Source organism: Bombina bombina, chromosome 4, assembly GCF_027579735.1.
Source record: "Bombina bombina isolate aBomBom1 chromosome 4, aBomBom1.pri, whole genome shotgun sequence".
In the NCBI taxonomy this organism is placed as follows: domain Eukaryota; kingdom Metazoa; phylum Chordata; class Amphibia; order Anura; family Bombinatoridae; genus Bombina; species Bombina bombina.
In genome coordinates, this window is record NC_069502.1 from 502,117,571 (window position 1) to 502,139,811 (window position 22,241).

At 38.4% G+C, this 22,241-nt stretch overlaps 1 protein-coding gene across 4 annotated transcripts in view; it reads left to right on the forward strand.

Moving 5' to 3' along the window:
• The first annotated feature begins 4,692 nt into the window (after positions 1-4,692).
• PHF3 (PHD finger protein 3) overlaps positions 4,693-22,241 on the forward strand; it is a 588,626-nt gene continuing 571,077 nt past the window's right edge. For all 4 annotated transcript variants that reach the window (XM_053710410.1, XM_053710412.1, XM_053710411.1 and 1 more), the window contains exons 1-2: positions 4,693-4,784; positions 9,269-9,436. The gene's annotated coding sequence lies outside the window, so the exon portion shown is untranslated. The remainder of the gene's footprint in view (positions 4,785-9,268; positions 9,437-22,241) is intronic.

The following is a 22,241-nucleotide window of genomic DNA, read 5'->3' on the forward strand; positions in this document are numbered from 1 at the left end:
TCTAGCTTTTGTTCTGTCTCAGCTGAGTGCCTCTCTCTCTCTTTTCTTATTTATGCAAATTGCTGTTGGGTTTCCTTAAGAGTAATGGGGTAAATCAGACGTGGACTCCTTGCACACATGCCCTAGAGCAGGGGTGTCCAAACTTTGCTCTCCAGAGGTTTTGGAACTACATTTCCGATGATGCTCAGCCAGCATTTTATCTAGCTGAGCATCATGGGAAATGTAGTTCCAAAACCTCTGGAGAGCAAAGTTTGGACACCCCTGCCCTAGAGAGATGCAACTGCACCTCACTGACGAGGTCCACAGAAGGCCGAAATGTTCGTCTGGGGTTGTTGTTTCTCTTGTTCAGAGAAGAATTGCCTGATATTTCGGCACTGGACTGTCATTGGGCAGGTTCAGACTGATATGCTACAGGATATTTTTTCTCTGTGAAAAGACATAGTATGCTAAAAGAGTATGCACCCTAAGTGGCAATGAAAATTAACAGGCATGGAAGTTATTCTAGCTTTTGTTCTGTCTCAGCTGAGTGTGTCTCTCTCTCTTTTTCTCTTATTTATGCAAATTGCTCTTGGATCTCCCTATGTCTAATGGGGGAAAACAGACGTGGACTCCTTGCACACATGCCCTAGAGAAATGCAACTGCACCTCACTGACGAGGCCCACAGAAGGCCCGAAACGATTGTTTGGGGTTGTTGTTTCTCTTGTTCAGAAAAGAGTTTGCCTGGTATCTCGGGGCTGGACTGTTATTGGGCAGGGTCAGACATGCTTGGCCAGTCCATCACCTTTACCTTCTTTAGCAAGGCAGTGGTTGTCTTGGAGGTGTGTTTGGGATCGAAGGGAGGGGATCATGCTCTGCTTCAGTATGTCAAAGTACATGTTGGCATTTATGGTTCCCTCAATGAACTGTAGCTCCTTAGTGCCGGCAGCACTCATGCAGGCCCAGACCATGACACTCCCACCACCATGCTTGACTGTAGGCAAGACACACTTGTCTTTGTACTCCTCATCTGGTTGCCGCCACACACTTGACACAATCTGAACTAAATTAGTTTATCTTGGTCTCATCGGACCAAAGGACATGGTTCCTGTAATCCATGTCTTTAGTCTGCTTGTCTTCAGCAAACTGTTTGCAGGCTTTCTTGTACATCATCTTTAGAAGAGGCTTCCTTCTGGGACGACAGCCATGCAGACCAATTTGATACAGTGTGTGGCGTATTGTCTGAGCAGTGACAGGCTGACCCCCCCCACCCCTTCAACCTCTGCAGCAATGCTGGCAGCACTCATACGTCTATTACCCAAAGACAACCTCGTAATATGATGCTGAGCATGTGTACTCAACTTCTTTGGTCGACTATGGCAAGGCCTGTTCTGAATGAAACTGCTGTATGGTCTTGCCCACCGTGCTGCAGCTCAGTTTCAGGGTCTTGGCAATCTTCTTATAGCCTAGGCCATCTTTATGTAGAGCAACAATTCTTTTTTTAAAGGGACAGTCAAGTCCAAAAAAAACTTTCATGCTTTAAATAGGAAATGCAATTTTAAACAACTTCTCAATTTACTTTTATCACCAATTTTGCTTTGTTCTCTTGGTATTCTTAGTTGAAAGCTAAAACTAGGAGGTTCATATGCTAATTTCTTAGACCTTCAAGACTGCCTCTAATCTGAATACATTTTGACCACTAGAGGGCATTAGTTCACATGTTTCATATAGATAACATTGAGCTCATGCACGTAAAGTGACCTAGGACTGAGCACTGATTGGCTAAACCGCATGTCTGTCAAAAGAACTGAAATAAGGGGGCAGTCAGCATAAGCTTAGATACAAGATAATTACAGAGGTAAAACATGTATTATTATAACTGTGTTGGTTATGCAAAACTGGGGAATGGGTAATAAAGGGATTATCTTTCTTTTTAAACAATAAAAATTCTGGTGTTAACTGTCCCTTTAAGATCCTCAGAGAGTTCTTTGCCATGAGGTGTCATGTTGAACTTCCAGTGACCAGTATGAGAGAGTGTGAGAGCGATAACACCAAATTTAACAAACCTGATCCCCATTCACACCTGACAACTTGTAACAATAACGCACATGACACCGGGAGGGAAAATGGCTAATTGGGCCCAATTTGGACATTTCCACTTAGGGGTGTACTCACTTTTGTTGCCAACGGTTTAGACATTAACCCTTTAGTAACCAGACCATTTTCAATTTTCTTACCGTTAGAGACCAGGGCTATTTTTAAATTTCTGCGGTGTATGTTTAGCTGTAATTTTACTCTTACTCATTTACTGTACTAACACTTATTATATACCGTTTTTCTCGCCATTAAATTGACTTTCTAAAGATACAATTATTTTAATATTTTATAATTTACTATAAAAAAAATAATGAAACAATTGAAAAAACACATTTTTTTCTAACTTTGACCCCCAAAACCTGTTACACATCTACAATCACCAAAAAACAACAATGTTAAATAGTTTCTAAATTTTATCCTGAGTTTAGACATACCCAATGTTTACATGTTCTTTGCTTTTTTACAAGTTATAGGGCATTCCAATCTATTTTTTTTTCAAAATTAGCATTAGTTACATTGTAACACTGATATCTGTCAGGAATCCCTGAATAACCCTTCACATGTATGTATGTATGTGTATATATATATATATATATATATATTCTTTTTAGTAGACAACCCAAAGTATTGATCTAGGCCCATTTTGGTATATTTCATGCCGCTATTTCAACGCCAAATGTGATCAAATAAAAAAAAAAAAGTTCACTTTTTCACAAACTTTAGGTTTCTCACTTAAATTATTTACAAAAAACAGCTTGTGCAATTATGGCACACACGGTTGTAAATAATTCTCTGGGATCCCCTTTCTTCAGAAATAGCAGACATATATGGCTTTGGCATTGCTTTTTGGTAATTAGGAGGCCGCTGTGCACCACACTTGTATTATGTCCAGCAGTAAAGAGATTAATTAGGTAGCTTGTAGGGTTAATTTTAGGTTTAGTGAAGAGATCAGCCTCCCACCTGACACATCCCACCCATGATCCCTCCCTGACCCCTCTCAAACATCTCTCTTCCCTCCCCACCCCACAATTGTCCCTCAATCTTAAGTACTGGCAGAAACTCTGCCAGTACTAAAATAAAAGTTTTTATTTTAAATATATATTCTGCAGTGTAGGATCCCCCCTTAGCCCCCAACCTCCCTGATCCCCCCCAAACAGCTCTCTAACCCTCCCCCCTCTACCTATTTGCGGCCATGTTGGGTACTGGCAGCTGTCTGCCAGTACCCAGTTTGCCATAAAATTGGCTTTTTTTATTAAAACACCTTTTTTTTTTTTTTTTTAGTGTAGCTGTCCCCCTCAATAACCTATCCCCCACCCCCTTGGACAACATGTATCCCCTCCCTCTCCCTCCTTCCCTTTACACTTTAAGTTTCATAGTGTAGCGGTCCCATCCGCTCCTGTGCGTATTCCCGCCCCCCTCTTCCCACTGGACCTAATATACTCCAGTGATGGGCCACCCACCTGTCTCCCTGCAATGGCTCCCACCCACCAATGATCGGCACCATGCATCAGGATCGCTTCCACCGCTTGAAACACCTGAGGACGTACAGGGTACGTCCTTGGTCATTAAGAGACAGTTTTTGTAGGACGTACCCTGTACGTCCTTCGTCGTTAAGGGGTTAATGGCTGTGTGTTGAGTTATTTTGAGGGGACAGCAAATTTACAGTTATACAGGCTGTACACTCACTACTTTACATTGTAGCAAAGTGTCATTTTTTAGTGTTGTCACATGAAAAGATCTAATAAAATATTTACAAAAATGTGAGGGGTGTACTCACTTTTTGTGGGAATATATATATATATATATATATATATATATATATATATATATATACACACACACCGGTATTTGTGTGTGTGTGAAAATGTATGTTAAACTGTTAATAATGGATACAATTCTAGCAAAACTGCTGCCATATACTGTAGTGCTCCAGACGTGCAAACTCTTGAGCATATATCCCTGCTTTTCAACAAAAGATACATAGGGAACAAAGAAAATGTGATAATAGAAGTAAATTAGAAAGAAGAAAAAAATGTGGTTGTCATATCATTTAAGTGGTGGTTTATAAATTTGTAGGCATCTAATGAAAAACACTTTTGTATGATATTATCGATTCATTGACCATCTACCAACGATGGATTTTAAAACTGGTTACTAAAACCAGGTGCATTCTCTCTTTTACAATTACTTTCCTTACAGAGATATGTCAACTTCTTACAGCTATGCCAAAGAACTTTCACGAGCTTCAACATTTGGAAATCATGTCCCTTTAATTATGATGCGTGAACTAGTTTTGTCACTGGGGTATATGAAATTGCCTTGCAGGGATCGGGTTAAAACAAACTTGAAAATGCAATAAAAAATATTCATCTACATTATGATAGATATATATATATATATATATATATATATATATATATATATATATACGCACATGTTATTACGTTTTTAAAATCTGTTTACCATGTTTTACTACGGTGTAAGTCAGAAAATACATTATGTAGCCTTTATGAGTGCATTTAAAATAATACGGAGATAGAGAATTTAGCAATGAACGCGCACGCGATTACCGGAGTATCTTCAGAAGTCGCCGTGCGTGTCACGTAAGAGCTGGAGCTCGTGCTCGTGCACGGACTCACTGTTGGGTAAATGCGCGTGTAAGAAGGCCGTAGGTATGAGCTGCTTTTCACCCGTGAACGCCCCCTTCTCGGTAAGTGACCAGACCGCACCTGGGTTGGGGGAGGTATATAATTAAATTTAAAAAGCCCAATTAAAAACGGCGGCTTCCGAAGAATGCAGATATAGTGCGCTTGATGACGTGACTAGAATATAAAGTTTGCAGTTTATGCAGAGGCCTTTGCAGTCACGCTTTTTACACGCACCATATGGGCGTATGTTTATATATGCACGATAGGTCAGTACAGGCTACTATGCATGAACGTCTTTTACAAAAATTAAATTCCGAGGGTTTAACAATTCCTAAAAATTCCCCCTTTGGTCTATGTGTCAATACACATTGATAGGCAAATATTTTAGTGTTTTGTTTACAAAGCTGGATATTTTTGCTTTATTTGTTGGTTCACAATTTACTGTAATTATTACAATGTGTTTTTTGGTCAATGTAGGCCTGTTGATGGTTCGCAGTCGTACCATGTTGTGCCTTCTAACATTCTTGCGTTTAAATGCGTGACCTCAGCCCTTGCTTGCAACTATGGTTGCTTCCTTATCAGTGTGGCTTACATATCCTGGGTTCGCCTTTTATTCCCTTGACTGTCAGAGTTGGCTGCAATACATTGTAGCCCATATTAATGGCAAAGATGCATAGACATGCCCTGTGTTTTTTTTGTTTATGCACATGGGTAGGCTCCACCCCCTAAATGAGGGTTACAAAATACATGGGGCCTAAAAGAACATAAACATTTGATGTGGAAATAAAATGTGTTCTAATTAGAGCATACAATTCAAGAAAAGTTTCCAGTTTATTTCTATTGTCAAATTTGCTTAGTTCTCATGTTATTATTTGTTAAAGATACCTATGTAGGTAGCGTCCATATGCCTGAAGCACTACATGCCGGAAAATATTGCTGTCATCTTAGTGCTCTTGCAGTTGCTAATGTATAACATTGTTGCAAAACCGCTGCAGGCCTGTGTACACTCCAGAGCTTACATCCCTGATTTTCAACAAAGGATATCAAGAAAACAAGAAAAAACCCGATAGGAGTAAATTAGAATGTTGCTTAAAATTGTATGTTCTATCTGAATCAAGAAAGAAAAAACATTGTGTTTATGTCCCTTTTAAGAAGTTACATGCCAAAAACATTTTTTTTATACAATAAAATTGTAGAACAAATGTTTCCGCTAATCACTGTATGCTGTACTATTGAATGTTTGCATTTTTTAATATTAACTATTTTCTTGTTTTGAATGCAACATTTGATTTGAGGAAGAACGCCTAAGCAAAATGAAAGATTGGAAAGTTCATTCTTATACACACATGATAAGCAACATTAGAATATTACATTTTAAAGGTCAGTCAATGTTAAAGTGATGGTAAAGCCAACCACTTCACATTTCTTTAAATAATAGCTTAGATTAATGTAAGTACATGTAGCACAGAATTTATATTAAAAATATATTTTTTCACTTTAAAATTTGTCTTTCCCTATTCTTGGTGCTAGACTTACTTAAATGTAAGCTTTCATTTAAAGCGACATTGTACCCAATTTTATTCTTTCGTGATTCAGATACAGCATGAAATTTTAAGCAACTTTCTAATTTACTCCAATTATCAAATTTTCTTTATTCTCTTGGTATCTTTATTTGAAATGCAAGAATGTAAGTTTAGATGCTGGCCCATTTTTGGTGAACAACCTGGATTGTCCTTGCTGATTAGTGGATAAATTCATCCACCAATAAAAAACTGCTGTCCAGAGTGCTGAACCAAGAAAAAAGCTTAGATGCCTTCTTTTTTAAATAAAGATAGTAAGAGAATGAAGAAAAAATGATAATAGGAGTAAATTAGAAAGTTGCTTAAAATTGCATGCTCTAAATCACGAAAGAAAAAAATTGGGTTCAGTGTCCCTTTAAATATATGCGAGACATTTTGATTTACCATCACTTTAATAAAAAATAGCAGCAACAAAAACTTTACTACCAGTAGTCAACAATCCCCCCTGAAAAAGTATTGAAACCTTACATTTTTATATTTATTTTTACCTTTAAATATGCTCTTAAAGGGACAGTCAGGTCAAAATTAAATGTTTATGATTCAGATAGAGTACACAATTTTAAACCCCCCCCCCACCCCTGGACAATGCTTTTATTCACACACACACACACATATTAATGCCATTCTCCAGTACCTGTTACAGTTGCAGTCATTTAAGAGTAAACAAAGATCAAATAGTGCATTTGTGTACCACAGAGAGGGTAGTCATTTGTGACAACCGATACACTGAAAAAAAGCAAAAACGTACTTATAAGAGAAGGTAGATCTTAAAATGAAGCTGTATTAACCCCTTAGTGATCAGACCATTTTTCAATTTTCTTACCGTTAAGGTCCAAGGCTGTTTTACATTTCTGTGGTGTTTGTGTTTAGCTGTAATTTCCCTCTTACTCATTTACTTTACCCACACAGAAACCATTATTTTCCTCATATCATATAATTTACTATAAAAAATTATAAAATATGATGAAAACATTGAAAAAAAACACACTTTTTCTAACTTTGACCCCCAAAATCTGTTAAACATCTTGACCACCAAAAACACCCATGTTAAATAGTTTCAAAATTTTGTCCTGAGTTTAGAAATACCCAATGTTTACATGTTCTTTGCTTTTTTTGCAAGTTATAGGGCAATAAGTACAAGTAGCACTTTGCTATTTCCAAACTATTTTTGTTTTCAAAATTATCGATAGTCAGGAATCCCTGAATAACCCTTCACGTGTGTGTGTGTGTGTGTGTGTGTGTGTATGTATAAAGATCGGCACCATTGCTGGTCGATGCAGAGAGGGCCATAGAGTGGCCCTCTCTGCATCAGTTGCTTAGCAAAGGGTATTGCACAATGCCTCACTATCGAGGCATCACTGCAATACCATGAAAGTGTCTGGAAGCGATCACAATCGTTTCCAGCGCTTGAAACCCCAGAGGACGTGCCAGGCATGTCCTTGGTCGTTAACTAATGTTTTTTGTAGGACGTGTCTGGTACGTTCTCGGTCGTTAATGGCTTAAAAAGTAGACATGTGCATTTGGGTGTTAAGCAATGAATGCAGAATATGGCAAAACAAAACATTTGGCTCTTTTCAGGTCTGTATTTTTTCTTGTGAAAGTGCAACATACAAAGTCTTTTTGTTGCACTTTCACAATAAGAAATCTGATTCCAAAATAAGCCGAATGCTGCTGACAGCGGCCGTATTTGGAGTTTGTTGCAAAACTAAACACCTAAATGCACGTTTATTAAAAAGCAAGTGTTTTATACAAATTTTTAAAAATGATTAAAAATACTTCTATGCCTTTATTTAAAAATTAAGGAAATACTTACAATTTGCCTGTTAGGGTATCTTGAGGACTGGAATTAAGAAACACTGTGCTAGAGAATGTTATTATTGTACTAGGGCTTGCACAGAATTGTGTGATTAACCCTCACAAGCAAATGAAACACACAGTAAAAGTTAGCAATTCACTTCTGTTCCAGAGCTAAACATGGCAAGTGATTATTGCCATCTGCCTCTGAATGGCTTAGCAGTATTGTACTCAGGACCAGTAGTGCATTGCCATTGGAGAGCTGACAACGCCATTTGCGGAAGGTTAAATGCATAGCTCTGTGCTATCGAGTGTATTGCTTAGATACGCACCATTTAGAACAGATGTATGTGAGCAATATTCTTTACTTTAAAGGGACATAACAGTAACAGCAATCATTATGATAAAACATTTCTTCTTTGCTCTTACATCAACTGCACAGTATGATAAAACACACACTATATTAAAATATGTGCATTTTATTAAGCTTTTGCAAACAGCCCTGCAAAGGTGCTGTGTTCTGTACTGGAAGTGGTCGTGTGCTAACAAGAGCACAGAGACATGCAGGCCCATTTATCAAGCTCCGTATGGAGCTTGAAGGGCCGTGTTTCTGGCGAGTCTTCAGACTCGCCAGAAACACAACTTATGAAGCAGCGGTCAAAAGACCGCTGCTCCATAACCCTGTCCGCCTGCTCTGAACAGGCGGACAGGAATCGCCAGACATCAACCCGATCGAATACGATCGGGTTGATTGACAGCTCCCTGCTGGCGGCCGATTGGCCGCGAGTCAGCAGGGGGCGGCGTTGCACCAGCAGCTCTTGTGAGCTGCTGGTGCAATGTTAAATGCGGAGAGCGTATTGCTCTCCGCATTTAGCGAGGTCTTGCGGACCTGATCCGCAGTGTCGGATCAGGTCCGCAAGACCTTTGATAAATGGGCCTGTAGGTGTTCATCAAAGCACCATATCTGGCTTTTTTTTTTTTTTTTAATCTTATTTAAAGTGATTGTAAAGTTACCATAATAATAAAGAACTGTTGTAAGACTTGTTATTTTTTAGTTTCTTTCATTCATAAACTCCCCTTTTTTCTGCCTAAAAGTGATTTCTTGTTACTTACTGCTAGCATCTTTTCTCCTGCCACCCTTTGATAAACAAACTTTTTTTTTTCTTTTTTAGTAAAGTTTTTGTGAATCTTCTATCAAAACGTTTGTCATACGGCACGAAAAGAAAAAAAAAATGGCTAGTGACAAAGCTGCTCATGCGCTCTTATTCGTCATGGATTTTCTCTATGTCACAGAAGACTAACAGGAAATGTTAGAGGGTCGGAGGAAGCAGCCGAAAAAGGTAAAAAGAAAAACTAAATTTATTATAAGTGAGAACTTAAAAAAAAAAAAAAAGTTTTAGTAAAGAGGTTAGGTAGAATTCAAAACTGTGTTTTAAAGACTTGAAATTTACCATCACTTTAAAACATACTTTAATTTAAAAAGGTAGAATAAATTAAATATTTTATTTATCAGTTTTGTATAAAAAAAATATATATTTACCTTCTGTCTTACAATATTATATAAAGTGTGTGTATATTTAGTGGCCATTGCCTTATACTATCTTTTTATTTTTTATTTTTATAATCCCCGTAGACAAAAATTAAAATGACAAACCACTATTATGAGGTGGTTCAAAGCTTTGTCCTAGGGCCTAGCAAGGTATAGTTATGACCCTGGTTGACAACATTGCTATATACCTTGGAAGCATCAAAAAATTGCATAGCTTGCTAGATATTTTATTAGAAACAAAGGAGAATAAAATGTATGTATATGTAATGGATATAGATATATTTACAATTATAAATGTTGTAGGCAGCCATGGTTTCTGTAGTTTGTCAAGCCTTGCCTAAAGTCTACAAATTTGCATACTAGGAGTGCTAAAAATTGAAGCATGCACCAAGGATTTTGAGGCCGCTTCCTACTGCCATATTAATCGGCTGCATTTTCATCCTGAGGCCATGGTATCTTGCTTAATTGGGTATGCACAGGAACTATTATGCTTTGGGACATTTAGGAGGCAAGAAATAGTCTGAGCATCTAATAAAATCAATACACTTACAGAATATCCCAGGATGATGGATTTTCCTCAAAATAGTCCAGAAAACACGTTTGTTCTTGCAATATGCTGCACTGGGTTTTATCACTGGGCTGCAAGCTTCCAATGAGTGATAGTGAAAGGGTTTAAATTCAGCAGTCAGAATATTAAAAGTTCTCTCAACATAGTTAACACTTGCGGTATGCTGTACGTCTTGTAAATATAAGACTTTTTTGTTGTATTGAGATAGGTTCACATATCCGCAGAGCGTGAACATTTTCAAAACAGATTAACACCTTGGTTTCTGCAGTTGTTTTTCAGTGCTCACACTGCCACACCATTTGACTTATTTGGAAAAGCCAATCTGCACTTGTTACTGCCACTGTCACTTTATTCAATTTCAGAGTTTATTTATAAAATTTCAATAAAAGGGGGTATAAATAATTAAATTATAATACAAAGGTTTTTACTACCCATAAATAAAAATTCTGTTTGACAATCTCATGGTAGTTTATGTCCCTTTGAACTATGTACAAAAGTAAATTTTAATGCTTGATATAGTCCTTCTAAATATTCAACTTTCATATTACCTATAGACATAAAGGTCAGAAATAAGTTTTCATGATTTAGATGTAGTATGCAATTTTAAACATATTTCCTTTCTACTTCTTTACTTTTACATTTACTTTGTTTTCTTTGTATCCTTTGGAAAAAAAACTACTAAGATAAGCTCAAGAGCGTACATGTGTCTTGTGCATTATATCGCAGCAATGCTTGCAACAATATCTCTAATAATGTTATACATTGTTGTGAACACTGCTGCTATTTAGTGCTCAGGATAAATGCACTCTTTTGAGACTATCTAATTCTGCTCTTCAACAAAGGATGCCAAGAGTACACAGTGCATTTTAAAAACAATAAATTGGAAATTTGTGTACAATTACATGCTCTATCTGTATCGTTACAATTTAATTTTGACTTTCACGTTACTTTAATTGTTGTCCGTTATTGTAAATTAAAAAAAAAAAAAAAAAAAAAAAATTCTGCTCTCATGTGCAAATTAAATAAACTAGACTAGTTTTTACTCTTGCCCAGTCAGTCAGTTTGTTAGGTCTTTCCAGGTCAGGTTCCAAGACAGTAAATCTCAAAATCAAATTAAAATAATCAGAATTAAAGGGATGGTAAGGTCAGAAATGTTTTATGCATTTTTAAACAGTAATACTAGTTATAAGAAGTTCACCAAATACCTTGCGCTGCGCTTTTTCAATCGTTCACTTGCTATTGCGGCTAAAAAATATGTAGATTTCGAAACTCACCGTGAGGCTAATTTGCATTAGCCAATCACGGTGGGCAACTTGTGTTTTCGCTTCCCTGCAGTTCCGAGTACTTGGAAGAAAAAGCATGTGCTCTGATGTGCCTAATTTTAATGCATGCTCTTTGTGTTTTGCAATTCCATCTGCGATGTCAGCGGTTGTAAATGCGTAGGCATCTGGAAATCAAGCCAGATAATATACAGTCGTATGCAAAAGTTTAGGCACCCCTGACAATTTCCATGATTTTCATTTATAAATAATTGGGTGTTTGGATCAGCAATTTCCTTTTGATCTATCAAATAACTGAAGGACACAGTAATATTTCAGTAGTGAAATTAGGTTTATTGGATTAACAGAAAATTTGCAATATGCATCAAAACGAAATTAGACAGGTGCTTAAATTTGGGCACCCCAACAGAAATATTGCATCAATATTTAGTAGAGCCTCCTTTAGCAGAAATAACAGCCTCTACACGCTTCCTATAGCCTGTAATGAGTGTCTGGATTCTGGATGAAGGTATTTTGGACCATTCCTCCTTGCAAAAAACTCCAGTTCAGTTAGGTTTGATGGTTGCCGAGCATGGACAACTCGTTTCAAATCACCCCACAGGTTTTCAATGATATTCAGGTCTGGGGCCTGGGATGGGCATTCCAGAACATTGTACTTGTTCCTCTGCATAAATGCCAGAGTAGATTTTGAGCAGTGTTTGTGACTGATTCCTCAACATTATTCTCAAGTATCTGCTGATATTGAGTGGAATCCATGCGACCTTCAACTTTAACAAGATTCACAGTACTGGCACTGGCCACACAGCCCCACAGCATGATGGAACATCCACCAAATTTTACTGTGGGTAGCAAGTGTTTGTCTTGGAACGCTGTGTTCTTTTGCCGCCATGCATAACGCCCCTTGTTATGACCAAATAACTCAATCTTTGTTTCATCAGTCCACAGCACCTTCTTCCAAAATGTAGCTGGCTTGTCCAAATGTGCGTTTGCATACCTCACGCGACTCTGTTTGTGGCGTGTGTGCAGAAAAAGCTTCTTCCGCATCACCCTCCCATACAGCTTCTCCTTGTGCAAAGTGCGCTGAATTGTTGAACGACACCATCTACAGCAAGATGATGTTGTAGGTCTTTGGAGGTGGTCTGTGAGCTGTTTTTGATCGTTCTCACTATCCTTTGCCTCTCCGATATTTTACTTGGCCTGTAACACTGGCCTTAACAAGAAGTGTGCCTGTGGTCTTCCATTTCCTCACTATGTTACTCACAGTGGACACTGTCAGCTTAAATCTCTGCAATAGCTTTTTGTAGTCTTCCTCTAAACCATAATGTTGAACAATCTTTCTTTTCAGGTCATTTGAGAGTTGTTTTGAGGCCCCTATGTTGCCACTCTTCAGAGGAGAGTCAAAGAGAACAGCAACTTGCAATTGTCCACCTTAAATACCTTTTCTCATGATTGGATGCACCTGTGCTGTCTATGAAGTTCAAGGCTTAATGGGCTCACCAAACCAGTTGTGTGTTCCAATTAATCAGTGCTAGATAGTTACAGGTATTCAAATCATCAAAATGACAAGTGTGCCCAAATGTATGCACTAATTTTGTTTTGATGCACATTTTCTGTTAATCCAATAAACCTCATTTCACTACTGAAATATTACTGTGTCCTTCAGTTATTTGATAGATCAAAATGAAATTACTGATCCAAACACCCAAATATTTATAAACTAGTCCTAAAGCCTCTCTCTCTCTCTCACTCTCTCTCTCTCGCCTTCACTTGCCGGTCCTCGCGCTGCTTTGTTTCACTGATCAGCTGTGCTGCCGGGTCCTCGCGCGTGCGATCAGCTGCAAGAGTTTGTCTGAACTGCGCATGACGGCTTCAGACAAACTCTTGTCTTTTATAATATAGGATGAAAGTCTTGGAAATTGTCAGGGGTGCCTAAACTTTTGCATATGACTGTATGTGTGTGTCTGAGATTTCATGACTGCCAGTTGTAGGGGGCTGGAAGCTGTGACGTCAGGTATAGAAATAAAATAGCGTTTTAAAACATGATCAGACCGGAATTTTTTTTAAGTAAATTCACATTCATAAATAATATGTAAACATTTGCATTTAAAAAAAGTGATATTTTTATATTGCCTTTACTAATCCTTCAATTACTAAAATCCAAATGAAAAAATAATTTCAACATAATCTACACATTGTATATAAATTCCACATCAATATCTTGCAGATAACAACGTATTTCTTTCATACAGGCGATGAGAGTTTACAATCCATTACTCCTTGGAATTACTCTTCCTGACCACTAGGAGGAGGCAAATATTCCCAAACTTCAAGAGCCCTATTAAACCCTTCCTACCTCTATGATAACTAGTCTTGTGTTTGCCAGAGGTAGGTGAAGAATGAAGGTGCTCCAGATGTTTTAATATTAGAGGGGTTCTCAGACTGAGTTGAGGTCCATTTTCCCCTCAGAGTGCTGCTGTTTGACAGAGAGATATATTGGGAATATTGCGTATTGGTACAAATTTACCTTCTGGGAGTTAGTTACAAGCGTGTCGCAGGGACATATCCTTTACCTCCACCTGTTGGGACATGGGTATACTCCCATTCAGTTTCCTCTGCTGATATGTTTAAAGGATTACTTTCTGTTATAATTTTTAAGCTAAACAACTAACATATTAAAGTTAATAAACATTAATTAAAACCTACTGACCTATATTTTCTCCAAAACGAAGTTTCATAACGTTCTAAAAGTTATATCTTTTATTCGCCGATGATGTCACGTTATCCTGCCCACTATTTTCAGCACTGAGTGTTCAAAATACTTAAACCAATAACTTTGTGTTTAAAGCGCCATTTTGAAACCTAGGTATTGTAAACGGATTGGTACAGAGCAAAGGATACCCACGGAGTGGGTTTGGAAAACAATTAAATTTGCAGACAAGATTTCTGATATACTGTAGAGATATGTTAATGAAATGCTATTGATAAAAAGCGTATTTGGGGTAGTTAGTTAGTAACAGGCATAGAAAATATTTACTTACAGTGGCCCTTTAAGCACTGGTTTGGCTTTCTTCTGGTTTACATTTTATCTTCTAGTAGTTGAGTTCCTATACGTAAGTACTTTTTAAAAAAAAATAATATTATTCTGGCACTCATATAAGCCTGTTGGGCTACTAAGTATGTCTATGATTATACTATGTAGTCTAGGGAAATTATTATTTATATATTTGTTATGTGCTCCTTTAAAATTGTAAGGCTCTATTCCTATTCAGGGTAGGGCGTGCTTTTTCCCTTTTTAACTCATGTTGTTTGTGCGCATTCCTTATTTTAGTTCTGAGTGCACTTAGATGTGTAGTTTTCTCGGTTTTCTTGCGTGTTATTTTTCATTTTTGATGTCAAGTTAGAGCTCTGAGGCTATCTGTCTTTGTTTAATACTATGTTTGGAGGGGTTAAGTTTTCCCCTTACCTCGAGAGCTTTTGGGGAATATAGCCTTATGATTGTATATTTCTTTTTTTTTCTAAATTCTTATCATGGAGCCTTCTGTGTCTGTCCCTGAAACCCCTTAAGAAGCAGGGGGTTCTGCAGATTGTTCTCCAGGATTTAAGGACTTTGTAATATCAACTATATACTAAAATGCTGGCGACTAAAAGTAAGCGTAAAAGGTTAGTTCATGATTTACCTTCTACTGGTTCTACGCCTGTATTAAATACTGTTCTGGATCCTGGTTCATCCTCGGAGAGTTATTATCTGATGATCAGGGGTCTGCTTCTGATCATGATTCTGTTTTATTCCCTTTTTTGTTTTGTTTAAGGTGAATCATATTGGTTCTCTTTTTAGTGTTCTCCACAGAAAATGTTGCCAGCCAGGTGGCAATATAAAGTAGCCGGGTGGGGGCAGTGTAATATTTTCTGATATTATATAATTTTCTGCTATCCAAAGCACAATATAATTGCATAATTTAACATAAATGGTTTTAATGATGTTTTGCTCAATAAAAATTGAACTTTTTTATTAGCTAATTTTAGCTTAAAGGGACAGTATAGTCAAAATTAAACTTCATGATTTAGATAGGGCATTTAGTTTTAAACAACTTTCCAATTTACTTTTATCTGCAAATTTGCTTTGTACTCTTGCTATTCTTAGTTGAATGCTTAAAGGGACATTAAACACTAAATACATGCTAGATAGAATGATGAATTCAAAGAAAAGATTAGTCCATGACTAACATGTAGATGTATTTTTTAAAGTGTCATTAGTTGTTTAAAAAGTGACAAAATAAGTGTAAAGTTTTAGTGTCTATAAAACACTGGGAGCTGCCATGTTGTAACTTGTGTTACCTTCTCTGCTGTGGCAAATTAGGGACAGTTATACATAGGTCATTAGAGTGTGCAGCCAATGGTTGTGCTGCATTTAACAGTGTTCTGCACTTCCATTTCTAACAGGAACTGAAAAGCTCACAATTTCAGAATGGAATAACAGGCAAAGAGGACAAAATAAATAATGAAAGAATATTACAGAGTTGTTTTATATATACAATTTATCATTTTATATTACCATCTCAAAGTGTTTAATGTCCCTTTAATCTAGGTAGGCTCATATGCTAATTTCTAAACCCTTTGAGGTCGCCTCTTATCTGAATGCATTTGCCAGTTTTTCACAGCTAGATGACGTTAGTTCATGTGTGCCATATAGATAACAACACTGTGCTCACGCCGTGGAGTTACTCATGAGAGGGCGCTGATTGGATAAAATGCAAGTCTGTCAAAACAACTGAGAGATATTAATTAGTGGACCCAGCGCAAGTATGTACACCTATTGCTCCCTTCAATGGGTTTCCTAGTAAACCTTGTGATAGTCAATTGTGTGAGTGAATGAAGCGAGTGCCAAGAAGGCTAAGGTGAATGTATAAACGGTTACATTTTTTATGTACACAATATAAAACACAAATCAAGCTAAATTTCATGGATCCATGGTTTACAAGATAAAAACAATATGTAAACAGTTATAAAAGCAGCAACAATCTATGAAAAAGACAACAATAATCTTCATAAAGAGATGAAAATAAATAGCAAATGCATCTAATGTTGAACAAAAATGTCCCAGTAAAAGTGTTTGGAAAAAAGTCCACCATTTTTTTTCACTTTTTGCATATTGTATTTCATTTTGGAGTGATTGTTTTTGGACATTTGAATATTTTGGACATCTTTCACATCACACACTTTATTGGGACAACTTAATTGGAACTCACATCAACTATATTTTTGGGGACTTTTTTCCAAACACTTTTACTGGGACATTTTTTTCAACATTAGATGCATTTGCTATTTATTTTCATCTCTTTATGAAGATTATTGTTGTCTTTTTCATAGACTGTCTTTATCATAGATTGTTGCTGCTTTTATAACTGTTTACATATTGTTTTTATCTTGTAAATCATGGATCCATGAATTTTAGCTTGATTTGTGTTTTATATTGTGTACATTAAAATTGTAACCTTTATACATTCACCTTAGCCTTCTTGGCGCTCGCTTCATTCACTCACACAATTGACTAAAACAACTGAGAGAAGGGGGCAGTGTACAAGGTAATCACAGAGGTAAAAAGTATATTAATATAACAGTGTTGATTATGCAAAACTGGGGAATGGGTAATAAAGGGATTATCTATCTTTTTAAACAATACAAATTCTGGAGTAGACTGTCCATTTAAGCTTTGGATTCAGAAGGCTTACTTTGAGGTGGGTCAGTTTCCTCCTAAACTATTTGCTACCCTTTCTACTAGGTCAGTTACCACGTCTTGGGCTTTTAAGAATAAGGCCTCTGTTGATCATATTTGCAAGGCAGCTACTTGGTCATCTTTGCATACTTTCACTAAATTCTAACATTTTGATGTTTTTGCTTCTTCTGAACCAGCCTTTGGTAGGAAAGTCCCTCAGGCTGTTGTTTATGGTTGATGTTGGATTCTTTCTTTGCTTATTTTTTCTTGTTCTTTGCCTGAAAAAAAAAAAAAAATTACTCTTTCTAGTATCGTGATAAAAAAAAGTTGAGGGAAAAAAAGCTAAACTAAACAATTTATTAGATGATATATGTTGCTGGTCCTGCCCTCATTACTCGTGGACTTCACTACTCGGGTATTAGTTTCCCAAGTAATGGATCCTGGACTCTCACTACCTGTATGAAAGAAAACTTAATGTATGCTTGCCTGATAAATGCTCTTCTTTCATGGTGGTGAGAGTCCACAAGACCCCCCCACCCTGTTATTTTTTTCTAGTTAGAGTTTGTGTTTATTTTTTTTGCACCTCTTTTTCTCTGCTCCTTTCTTGACTCTAATTTCCTTTTTTCTACCTCTTTTTGCTTGGCTATATGTCAGACTAGTTATCATAGATCTGGGAGGGGTTTAAAAATCTGCCTCCTCCTAGTGATCAGGAACAGGAATTCCCACCATGAAATAAATGAATTTATCAGGTAAGCAAAACATTTTTTCTCTTGTTAAGTGTATCCAGTCCTCGGATCATCCATTACTTGTGGGATATTCTTCTTCCCAACAGGAAGTTGCAAGAGGATCACCCACAGCAGAGCTGTTATATAGCTCCCCCCCTAACTGCCATATCCAGTCATTCTCTTGCAACCCTAAACATAGAAGGAGGTAGTAAGAGGAAAGTGGTGTAATATAGTTAGTTTTTTCTTCAATCAAGAGTTTATTGTTTTTAAATAGTACTGGAGTTGTACAATTTTCTCTCAGGCAGCATTTAGAAGAATAATCTGCCTGCGTTTTCTATGATCTTAGCAGAAGTAACTAAGATCTACTGCTGTTCTCACGTATGTCTGAGGGGTGAGGTAACTTCAGAGGGAGAATAGCTTGCAGGTTACCCTGCAATAAGGTATGTGCAGTTTTAAGTTTTTCTAGGGATGGAATTGCTAGAAAATGCTGCTGATACCGGATTAATGTAAGTTAAGCCTAAATACAGTGATTTAATAACGACTAGTAACAGGCTTACTGTGAGAGCTATAGACTCTTATAATTATGCAATATAAAACGTTTGCTGGCATGTTTAATCGTTTTTATATATGCTTTGGTGATAAAACTTATTGGGGCTTAGTGTTTTCCACATGGCTGGCTTGATTTTTGCCTAGAAACAGTTTCCTGAGGCTTTCCACTGTTGTAATATGAGTGGGAGGGGCCTATTTTAGCGCTTTGTTGCGCACTTAAAATTACTGACAGAGACATCCAGCTTCACTCAGCAGTTCCCTGCATGGTATAGGACATCTCTGAAGGGCTCAAAAGGCTTTAAAAGTCGTTTATTGAGGAAGGTAAAGCCACAGTTGAGCTGTGGCAGTTTATTGTGACTATCAAAAAACATTGTTTTTCATTTGTCAATCCGTTTTTTGCATTAAGGGGTTAATCATCCATTTGCAAGTGGGTGCAATACTCTGCTAACTTGTTACATACACTGTAAAAATTTTGTTAGTTTAACTGCTTTTTTTCACTGTTATTTCAAATTTTGACAAAATTTGTTTCTCTTAAAGGCACAGTAACGTTTTTATATTTGCTTGTTAACTTGATTTAAAGTGTTTTCCAAGCTTGCTAGTCTCATTGCTAGTCTGTATAAACATGTCTGACATAGAGGAACCTCTTTGTGCATTATGTTTAAAAGCCATGGTGGAACCCCATAGGAGAATGTGTACTAAATGTATTGATTTCACTTTAAATAATAAAGATCAGCCTTCATCTTTAAAAGAAATATCACCAGAAGATTCTGACGAGGGGGAAGTTATGCCGACTAACTCCCCCCACGTGTCAGATCCTTTGACTCCCGCTCAAGGGACTCACGCTAGAATGGCGCCAAGTACATCAAAGACGCCCATAGCGATTACTTTACAAGACATGGCGGCGATCATGGATAAGACCCTGTCAGCGGTATTAGCCAGACTGCCTGAATATAGAGGCAATCGCGATAGCTCTGGGGTTAGGCGTAATACAGAGCGCACAGATGTTTTAAGGCCCATGTCTGATACTGCGTCACAATATGCAGAAGCTGAGGAAGGAGAGCTTCAGTCTGTGGGTGACGTCTCTGACTCGGGGAAACCTGATTCAGATATGTCTACTTTAAAATTTAAGCTTGAGAACCTCCGGGTGTTGCTTGGAGAGGTTTTAGCTGCTCTGAATGACTGTGACACAATTGCAGTGCCAGAGAAATTGTGTAGACTGGATAAATACTATGCAGTGCCGGTGTGTACTAACGTTTTTCCTATACCTAAAAGGTTTACAGAAATTTTTAATGAGTGGGACAGACCCGGTGTGCCGTTTTCCCCCCCTCCCATTTTTAGAAAAATGTTTCCAATAGACGCCACCACACGGGACCTATGGCAGACGGTCCCTAAGGTGGAGGGAGCAGTTTCTACTTTAGCAAAGCGTACCACTATCCCTGTCGAGTACAGTTGTGCTTTTTCAGATCCAATGGATAAAAAAATTAGAGGGTTACCTAAAGAAAATGTTTATTCAACAGGGTTTTATCCTGCAGCCCCTTGCATGCATTGCTCCTGTCACGGCTGCTGCAGCGTTCTGGTTTGAGTCTCTGTAAGAGACTTTTCAGACAGCTACTCCATTGACTGAAATACTTGACAAGCTTAGAACACTTAAGCTAGCTAATTCTTTTGTTTCTGATGCCATTGTTCATTTGACTAAACTAACGGCTAAGAATTCTGGATTCGCCATCCAGGCGCGTAGAGCGCTATGGCTTAAATCTTGGTCAGCTGACGTGACTTCAAAGTCTAAATTAATTAACATTCCTTTCAAGGGGCAGACCCTATTCGGGCCTGGTTTGAAGGAAATTATTGCTGACATTACTGGAGGAAAGGGTCACACCCTTCTTCAGGACAGGGCCAAATCAAGGGCCAAACAGTCTAATTTTCGTGCCTTTTGAAACTACAAGGCAAGTGCAGCATCAACTTCCTCTGCTTCAAAACAAGAGGGAACTTTTGCTCAATCCAAGCCGGCCTGGAAATCTAACCAGGCTTGGAACAAAGGCAATCAGGCCAGAAAGCCTGCTGCTGCCTCTAAAACAGCATGAAGGAATGGCCCCCTATCCGGTAACGGATCTAGTAGGGGGCAGACTTTCTCTCTTCGCCCAGGCGTGGGCAAGAGATGTTCAGGATCCCTGGGCGTTGGAGATCATATCTCAGGGATATCTTCTGGACTTCAAAGCTTCCCCCCCACAAGGGATATTTCACCTTTCGAGATTATCTGTAAACCAGATAAAGAAAGAGGCATTCTTACGCTGTGTGCAAGACCTCCTAGTAATGGGAGTGATCCATCCAGTTCCACAGACGGAACAGGGACAGGGATTTTATTCAAATCTGTTTGTGGTTTCCAAAAAAGAGGGAACCTTCAGACCAATTTTGGATCTAAAGATCTTAAACAAGTTCCTCAGAGTTCCATCGTTCAAAATGGAAACTATTCGGACCATCCTACCTATGATCCAGGAGGGTCAGTTCATGACCACAGTGGATTTGAAGGATGCTTACCTTCACATACCGATTCACAAAGACCATCATCGATTCCTAAGGTTTGCCTTTCTAGACAGGCATTACCAGTTGTGGCTCTTCCCTTCGGGTTAGCTACAGCCCCAAGAATTTTTACAAAGGTTCTGGGGTCCCTTCTGGCGGTACTAAGACCACGGGGCATATCAGTGGCCCCTTATCTAGACGACATCCTGATACAGACGTCAAATTTCCAAATTGCCAAATCTCATACGCACATAGTATTGGCATTTCTGAGGTCGCATGGGTGGAAAGTGAACGAGGAAAAGAGTTCTCTATCACCCCTCACAAGAGTGTCCTTCCTAGGAACTCTGATAGATTCTGTAGAAATTAAAATTTACCTGACGGAGTCCAGGTTATCAAAGCTTCTAAATTACTCCTGTGTTCTTCACTCCATTCAGCGCCCGTCGGTGGCTCAGTGCATGTAAGTGATCGGCTTAATGGTAGCGGCGATGGACATAGTGCCATTTGCGCGCCTACATCTCAGACCGCTGCAATTATGCATGCTAAGTCAGTGGAATGGGGATTACACAGATTTGTCCCCTCTACTAAATCTGAATGAAGAGACCAGAGATTCTCTTCTCTGGTGGCTATCTCGGGTCCATCTGTCCAAGGGTATGACCTTTCACAGGCCAGATTGGACAATTGTAACAACAGATGCCAGCCTTCTAGGTTGGGGTGCAGTCTGGAATTCCCTGAAGGCTCAGGGATCGTGGACTCAGGAGGAGAAACTCCTCCCAATAAATATTCTGGAATTAAGAGCAATATTCAATGCTCTAGCTTGGCCTCAGTTAGCAACACTGAGGTTCATCAGATTTCAGTCGGACAACATCACGACTGTGGCTTACATCAATCATCAAGGGGGGACCAGAAGCTCCCTAGCGATGTTAGAAGTATCCAAGATAATTCGCTGGGCGGAGACTCACTCCTGCCACCTATCAGCGATCCATATCCCAGGTGTAGAGAACTGGGAGGCGGATTTTCTAAGTCGTCAGACTTTTCATCCGGGGGAGTGGGAACTCCATCCGGAGGTGTTTACTCAATTGATACATCGTTGGGGCAAACCAGAGCTGGATCTCATGGCGTCTCGACAGAACGCCAAGCTTCCTTGTTACGGATCCAGGTCCAGGGACCCAGAAGTGACGCTGATAGATGCTCTAGCAGCGCCTTGGTTCTTCAACCTGGCTTATGTGTTTCCACCGTTTCCTCTG